This window comes from Dama dama, chromosome 19, assembly GCF_033118175.1.
Source record: "Dama dama isolate Ldn47 chromosome 19, ASM3311817v1, whole genome shotgun sequence".
Taxonomy (NCBI): Eukaryota; Metazoa; Chordata; class Mammalia; order Artiodactyla; family Cervidae; genus Dama; species Dama dama.
In genome coordinates, this window is record NC_083699.1 from 38,700,284 (window position 1) to 38,709,002 (window position 8,719).

The following is an 8,719-nucleotide window of genomic DNA, read 5'->3' on the forward strand; positions in this document are numbered from 1 at the left end:
ATAAAGAACCCGTGTGCAATGCAGGAGATGTGGATTTGATTCCTGAGTCGGGGAGATCCCCTGGAGGAGGGCATGGCAACCCACTCCAGTATTCTTGCCTGGAGAATACCCATGGACAGAGGATCCTGGTGGGCTACAGTCCACAGGGTTGCAAAGAGTCGGACACAACTGAAACTATTGAGCACGCAAAACTGTAACCAACTAAAGAATCAGTTGATTCACAGTTTTATACCATCAGGACCACTATATGAAGCTGTAAGCCTCCAAATTGTAAGAGTTAAATGTCTCCTTGTTTTGAGGTTTGGTAAAGGAATTTTGACACTGGTGGGAGCAAGAAACTTCCCCTAATTCTGCTCGTCAACTGCAACAAGAAGGAAGCCAGGTGAGCAGCCTGATGGTGCTGTTAATGGTGATACCCCAGTTACTATTGCTGTGTATCAAATTACCCCAAACTGAGTGGCTTAAAACAGCAACATTTATTTTTATTGCAAGCCTGTAGAATGGGATGGACTTGATGAAGACAGCGCCTTTGTGCATGTGGTGTCTACAGGGACAGCTCAAAACCTGGGGACTGGAGTTCTCTGAAAGCTCTATTCACATGTCTCATAGATGACCCTGGGAGGATTCAAGCAGCGAGCGGCCGGAACAGTGAGGAAGCATAGCTGACCTTCTTCTATGTTAGTTCAGGGCTTCCAAAACACATGCTTCAAAAGACAGAAGAAAGGAAAAGCTTTATTTCTTTGTATGACCTAGCCTCCTAAGTCACAGCATCTTTTCTCCACATTCTTTCTATTCATGGCATCCACAAAGGCTCACCCGTATTCCAGGGGAGAGAAATTAGATTCAACCTTCTGATGAAAGACTCTTCAGGTTCTGAAAGAGTACGTAGACCTGCATATATTGCTATGCGCCCCCCCACCTCCTTTTTTTTTTTTTTTTTTCCAGAAAATACAGTTTGCCCTGGGAGATCACATGCTGCTGCTGCTGCTGCTAAGTCACTTCATTCATGACCGACTCTGTGCGACCCCATAGACAGCAGCCCACCAGGCTCCCCCGTCCCTGGGATTCTCCAGGCAAGAACACTGGAATGGGTTGCCATTGCCTTCTCCAATGCGTAAAAGTGAAAAGTGAAAGTGAAGTCACTCAGCCGTGCCAGACTCTTAGCAACCCCGGGGACTGCAGCCTACCAGGCTCCTCTGTCCATGGGATTCTCCAGGCAAGAGTACTGGAGTGGGGTGCCATTGCCTTCTCCAGGGAGATCACATGCGGTAAACATAAGAGCAGTAGCCATGATCAAGGGATGTTAGAGCAGCAATGGAGAAGCCTCACGGTGCTCTTGCAGCATGAAAGAGGACAGCGAAACTCAAGAAGAATGAAGGGACTATCTGCACATCCACGAGCACCTCCCCGTCCCTGCCACCCAGGAAGGGAAGGATTCTGGGAGCAGGAGTCTTGGAAATGGGACCTGAGCCAAAGGTAGCACCATTCTAGTCCATGGGGTTATCCCCTTCTCTACTGGGGGAGCCTGAAAAATGTGGGTTACCCATCAGTGACCTTCCACGAAAACATGAAGGATGCTGATTAGAGCCATGGACACTTAAACCTGAGACCATTGTCAAGAGGACAGGTCTGGTTCCTTTCATTACCATAGCTGAAACCTCTCAGAACCTGGTTCTGGGAAAAGAGGACTACTAGTTGTGTTTTCCTGGAGGAGGGCATGGCAACCCACTCCAGTGTTCTTGCCTGGAGAATCCCCATGAACAGAGAGGAGCCTGGCTCTACAATCCAGGGGACTGCAGAGTCGCACACGACTGAGCGACTAAGCATACATAGCACAGTTGTGTTTTAAAGCAAATAGCACAAGGAAAGTCCTTAAAGTCAATTGCATCTTCTGGTAGCCCTCAGGACTTGCCATAGTGTGATCACTGAATTCATCCCCACCAGCTGCCGGGTGCTGGGCAAGGTGCCGAGGATAGGCATGTGTAAGGTGCTCAAACATGTTTCTCAGTACTGGGGGCCTCACAATCTAGTGCAGGGGCTTCCCACACTGACCCCTGGCCCCAAATAATTCATGTTCAATGCAGAAAACTTGGAAAACACATGCAAAAATGTGACATTTGAACCTAAAACTCTAGTTCTTCCAATCTCAAAATACAGTTACTCCAAGATGTGTGTGCATGCCGAGAATGTGATCAAAAAGGAGATGCAAACTCAAACTGTTATGAAGTACCACACTAAGAGTTGTCTTTACATTTCTTTGATGGTCTTTGTTTTACATTTCTTTGAAGTTTCAAGCCTAGACCTAATCAATGTGACTCACTTTCTAGAGAAACTGGCTGAACTGAGACGAATCCTCGGCTATGTGTAAGCCATGGGCGTGTGGTCCCTGTAATTTTGGTGACAGCATATAAATCCAGAATGAGCATAGACTCTCAGACTGGCTAAACTCTGGGCAGTTCTTGGATTCATTCAATGTACAGATATTTTTATCTTTTACTTAACTCTTGCTATAGAAACTGAGAGCCCCATCAGTGATACAGATGTAGGTTCAGGAAGGCATAGGTTCAGGAATGAGATGCACCCTGATTGATACGCTCGCTCAACAATTGACCAGAACACAGTCTATGAAATTGCAATGTTCTCAATTTGCTTGAGTGTGATCATGCTTAGCTCCAGGTCTGCGGTTCTGAATCCAAGTGCTGACTCTGCAGTGAGACTGTCTGAATTCAAATCCTAGTTCTTCCCATTATAGCAATGTGACCTCGGAGAAGTATCTGAACCTCTCTGAGCCTCAGTCTCCTCACCTACATCATATTCTGAAGATACACAGCATGATGTACTTAAAGTACTTAGCAAAGTACCTGGTGTGCAGCAAATACTCTTTAAATATTAGTCATCACTGTGGACTGGATGTTTGTGGCCCTTAATTCTTCCCCAACCACCAAATTCATAGGTTTCAGCCCTAATGCCTAGTGATGGTATTCAGAAGTAGAGTTTTCAGAAGGTAACAAGGTCATGAGGGCCTTATAGAGATGTGAGAGATGATCTCTCTTTCCACCATGTGAGGATACAAGAAGAAGACAGCCATCCGCAAACCAGGAAGCATGCCCTCACAGGACACTGGATCTGCCAACACCTTGATCTTGGACTTAACCTCTGGAACTGTGAGAAATAAACGTCTGTTGTTTAAGCCACCCAATTTATGGTAATTTGTTATAGCAGCCTGAGTGAAGACAGTTATTATTTACTATTATGAAATAAATGCAATTAAACTGTTTTTGAAGAAGTTTGCACTTCTGGTAAAGCATCACATTTTTGAAACCTTAGCAGGTTATCTTTCCCCAGTGTCAACCAGTATAAAACATTCATTGACCTGCTCATGTGTGTGTATATCTGACCCTGTAGTACTCCCCACTCTGGAAAAAACAGAAATGTCCCTGCTGAAGGATTTCTGCAAAGAGCCGATGGAAACTGACCCTACATTCTCAGTGGGCTCCAGGGCCAGAAAGACAGGAACTGCTAGGAGGGGGTGTACTATAAAACATTAATAGAGAAACTGCAAATAGAGGTGGGAGACCAGAAGGGGGCACTCTCACGCTCTGGGAGGACAGCAGAACCCCGGAGTAAGCAAGGCTTCTCTTTCCTAGCAAGGACTCAGTCAATGGGAAACCATGGACGTCTTGTTTACTACAGCCTTTCCAACTTCCTTTCACTCTTTATGAAAGAGTTCTCCTTCCCTTGCTGTTTGGGGACTAGCCTATAGCTCACGGTTGCAGACACTGAAATGTAATTCTCTGTTGGTCAGAATAAACCCATCTTTGCTGGAGAAATATCTAGGAGTCTATTTGTTTCATGTCAATATTTTGGTGGCCTAAACAGGGACCAGAAAAGACTTTCAGTGGCTCCAGGACAGCTAAGCAAATAGGTATGCTATCCACAATTGAGCCCAGAGTGGCTTACTGCTTTTCTAATGAACCTGGAGTCAAAAGATACATCTTTCTCCTGGATCTGAACTCACATACCCTTGTGTTTAAAGCTCTCCTTTATTTAGGATCTATTTAAAGGTTTCATCTTTCTGGTTAAAGCTTTATTCTCTATGTGAGTTACTGTTTGGAACTTTGGTCTGATCTTAAAATCAGACTGTTTGAAGTTCTCATGCCCTGAGGTGACAGCACAGACCAACTGGAAGAAGAAAGACTCCTCTTCATTCCTAGCATGGACTCAGCAGATGAAAAGTCATGGACTATTTATTTACCACAGCCATCCCAAATTCCTTTTCCTCTCTACAAAAGTGTTCTCCTTCGCCTACCATGCTTGTACTTGTCTGTACCTCACCTTGATTTCAGGCTCCAACTCCAATTCTTTGCTGATCCAGCAATCCATCTTTGCTGAAGAAATATCTGGTAGTCCATTTGTTTCAGGTCAACAGTACTAAAGGTTAAAAGGGGGAAAGGCAAACCAACCACAGAGTCTTATAAGAAATAAACACACATGTCTTCAGAGTTGACCTGTGGTGTACCATCTGTCAGGGTGTTAATATAGTAGGACACCTTAAATTTCTTGGGCCTGTTCTGCTGGAATTCTGAAAGTCAAGACTCACGGTACTTGGTGTGGCCTGTACCAGCGCTAGGGTGACCAACTTATCCTTGTTAGTTTCTGCTTTTAGCATTAGAAGTTTCTAATTCCAGAATGAAAGTTGGGGTCCAAGTGTTGTGTGCCTGAGTCTGCAGGCACAGACTGCAAAAAACCTCCAGAGGGAAAGCCCAGGCCCATAAGAAACATTTTTGAGAAGGTTTCTTTATTTCCATGAGAAGGTGCTGTCCACTCTAGAGGGGTTTGTTGTTTAGTCCCTCGGTCATGTCCAACTCTTTGCGACCCCATGGACCCCCTAGTCAAGCCAGGACGATTGGTCACTCTAAGGTCCAGCATTGAAGGGGCAGCTTGCATGGAAGATGCGTGTTGTTTGTAACTGCCATGGGCAAGGGCGATGGCTGAAGGGACTGGATGGGCAGAGCCAGGATGAGCCCTGAGAATGTTCCATGAAGGAGGAATCTGTGAGAAATGTGCATGGAAATCTAGAAGAGCAGGCCCAAGACATGACTGTTGGTGGGTGAGTGTGTGCAGCAACAGGCCAGACCCTGGTGAGTCCTTCCTGGACTGGGTCATGGAGTGGCATGCATCAAAAACAACACGCCACTTTGGACATTTATGCAGGGGAACAGAGAGGCAATGATTTTCTTTATACATGCACCTCATCCTTTATATTGCAGCTGTAGAAACTATTACTTGTACTGACAATATGGTTAAAATGTAGACAATTGTCTTTCACACATTTCCATTTATTTTAATGAATAACTTTATTCACTCATGCTTCCTAAGAGTACTAGCTACTTTTGTGGTTCTGGGCTTAAATTCCCTGAAAATATCTTTAAAATTATTTTTCTGACTATATGTTGGCAAAATTCTCTCACTTTTTATTTGTTTGTTTTGTTGTCTCTATTTTTTTTGTCGTATGATTATTTGTTTTGTGCCAAGCATTTTCTTAAAACCCATATTAAGGGTTTTCATTTTATATAATATTAATAAAGCACATTAGTTTCTGTGAACAGTGGTATTATTCCATTTCAGAATTCCAGCCTTCCCTGACTACAGACAGTAGGCAGTGGCCAGCTGGCTGACCTCAGAGTCCCTGTCACAGCCTGAGCCTGCAGGCACAGATTGCAAAAACCCTCCAGAGGGAAAGCCCAGGCCCACAAGAAACATTTTTGAGACAGTTTCTTTATTTCCAGGAGAGGGTACTGTTCAGCATGGAGGGGATTGTTGTCAGTCCCTCAGTCCGGTCCAACTCTTTGTGACCCCATGGACTGCAGCATGCCAGAATTCCCTGTCTTTCACTATCTCCCGGAGTGTGCTCAAACTCATGTCCATTGAGTTGGTGATACCATCCAACCATCTCATCCTCCATTGACCCCTTCTCCTCCTGCCTTCTATCTTTCCCAGAATCAGGGTCTCTTCCCATGAATCAGCTCTTTGCAACAGGTGGCCCAAGTATTGGAGCTTCAGTTGCAGCATCAGTCCTTCCCTTCCAATGAATATTCAGGGTTGATTTCCTTTAGGATTGACGGGTTTGATCTCCATACTGTCCAAGGAACTCTCAAGAGTCTTCTGCACCACAGTTCGAAAGCATCAATTCTATGATGCTCAGCCTTCTTTATGGTCCAACTCTCACTTCCATACATGACTACTGGCAAAACCATAGCTTTGACTATGGAGGGGATAGGCTGATGATATAATATACATCCTACTGACCAAGCAGTCAGGTATGGAAACTTTGTGGAGAAGCAACCCACTCCAGTATTCTTGCCTAGAGAAGCCCATGGACAGAGGAGCCTGGCAGGCTACAGTCTATGGGGTTGCAAAGAGTCAGACACGACTGAGCAACTGAGCACATACCCTCACATGGAAACTGTGACTGACAGTTGCCAGGTTTCCAGTTTGTTCTAGTTTGTTTCCAGTTTGTTCTTCCACTGATTGGTCATGAATGCCAGTCCCTCCCCCTATGACTCGGGCAGGGGCTCCATGTCCTCCCTTCAGCCAGGGAAAAGTCCAGTGTCTGTGGGGCAGACAGGGAGTGGGCAGAATTATACCAAGGAAGAAGAGAGAACTTGACTGTGGAAGACTTTTCCAGCTTGCCTGTGTGTGTGCTTAAGTCGCTTCAGTTGTGTCCAACTCTTAGCGACCCTGTGGACCATAGCCTGCCAGGCTCCTCTGTCCATGGGATTATCCCGGCAGGAATACTGGAGTGGGTTGCCATGCCCTCCTCCAGGGGATCTTCCCGACCCCAGGGATGGAACCCACATCTCTTATGTCTCCTGCATTGACAGGCGAGTTCTTTACCACTGGCGCCACTGGGGAAGCTCCTTGCAGGCTTAATTTGGTATAAAAACAATTAGAAACAATTGCAGACTTTTTCAAAGGGAAACAAGCAGAAAACAATACACTCTATTGATTCATTACACATTTATCAAGCAGCCTCAATGTACAAGAACTTTGGATACCCTGAAGAACCAACAATGCCCAAAGGCCAGCTTATGCATGGTGGAGCCAGCCAGTGTGAGTGGGGAGGCAGGCTTATTCAGCGATCTCCTCCCTGAGGGTCATGGCTGCTCTCCTGACCTTGGTAGGAAAATTGGCCTCAGCATATTTGTAACATCATCAGAGTGGCAGAGCAGAGGTGGAACTGAAGCTTGTAGGCACTGGGGGTTAGATTCCTATTCAGCAGTGGGGCTCAGGGTAACCTGCCTGGGGTTGGAGGGAGAGCAGCTGACATATCATAAAAGTGGCACTCCTATAACATTTCATGTTAGACTGGATGAAACATCAACCATTCACATCAAAGGCAAGGCAGTGCTGATGGAAACTAGGGCGTAAACTTCACCCCCATCCACTCCACTAAAGGCCCTCCCGCCTTTAGTGGGAGGTTCTCTGGTCAATACTTTTCCATGGACTTATCTTTAAGCTCATGGACTAAGGACACAGGAATAACAAATGGAGTTTGACTTCTATTACATCAGAAAGTAAATCAACCTTGAACTGTTAGTTTTGGAATTTTCACAAAGAGATAATGCTGCCATTGCCTCTCCCTCCATAATCTGGTCTCCCTTGGTTTAAACTTCCCTGGGTAACCATTTACTATTCCTTCTTAAACACAACGCTCCCAAATTTCTTTTGGTTAAATGCTTATCGCTAGAGATACATTGCATAATAGCTATTTACAATGAGTGGACATTGTTTTCTAACAGCAATTAAATGCCATGGGGACTTTGAGAGCACCACTGTCTTCTGCAGGGCACACTGCCTGCCCCTGGACACTGCTGCCTGCCTCCAGGCTCCACTGGCCCTTGTCCTGGGCACCACTCCTGCTGCTGAACACTGGCTTCTCCCACCCCAGCGGAGGCCCTGGAGCACCCAGGGCCATACTGAGCTCTGTACAGTCTGTGGGAGAAGGTCTCTTTGCTCTTCTGTGTTATAGGCTGTCAACAGGCAACAAAACATAAATGCTGGAATATTCCTGAGGTCCTCTGGGGACAGCCCTCTTCAGTTCTTTCTCATAATAGAATTCAGATAATGAGTTCAAATCAGTGCCAGGCCAGGAGACAAATCTGAGTGACAGACACTGTTGTGTTGTTCGCTTTGACTGTGGAGGAGGCCTCTGTACCAGGCAGGCCTGTCGGCCCTGACTCTATCCGAGGAGGTGGGTGCTGGCCCAGAAGGCGCCCCACCCCTCCTGCAGATGGTGTCTTGGTGGTCTGTTCCACCAATCCCCAGACACACAGTAACATGGCCTAGAATGGGGCTGAGGCTCTGGGACCACAAAAAACCAACTAGCTATCTCTATAACTCTGTCTCACTTAATTTAGAAATGGGAGCTCCAACTCTCAGAAGCCATGGCATGCTTATATTGGAAAAGGAAAATCAAGGCATGTTGATTGAGTGACAAAGTTCAATATTTATGCAAATCAAATGGAAATATCACAAAACATATGTTGGAGTGCCATTCATGATCCACTTTGTTCATAGAACTAAACTTTATTTCTTTTAAATTATTTATTTATTTATTTTAATTTCTTGGCCATGCCATGGGGCATGTGAGATCTTAGGTCACGTGGGATCTTAGTTCCCAGACCAGGGATTGAACCCATGCCCCTGCACTGGAAGT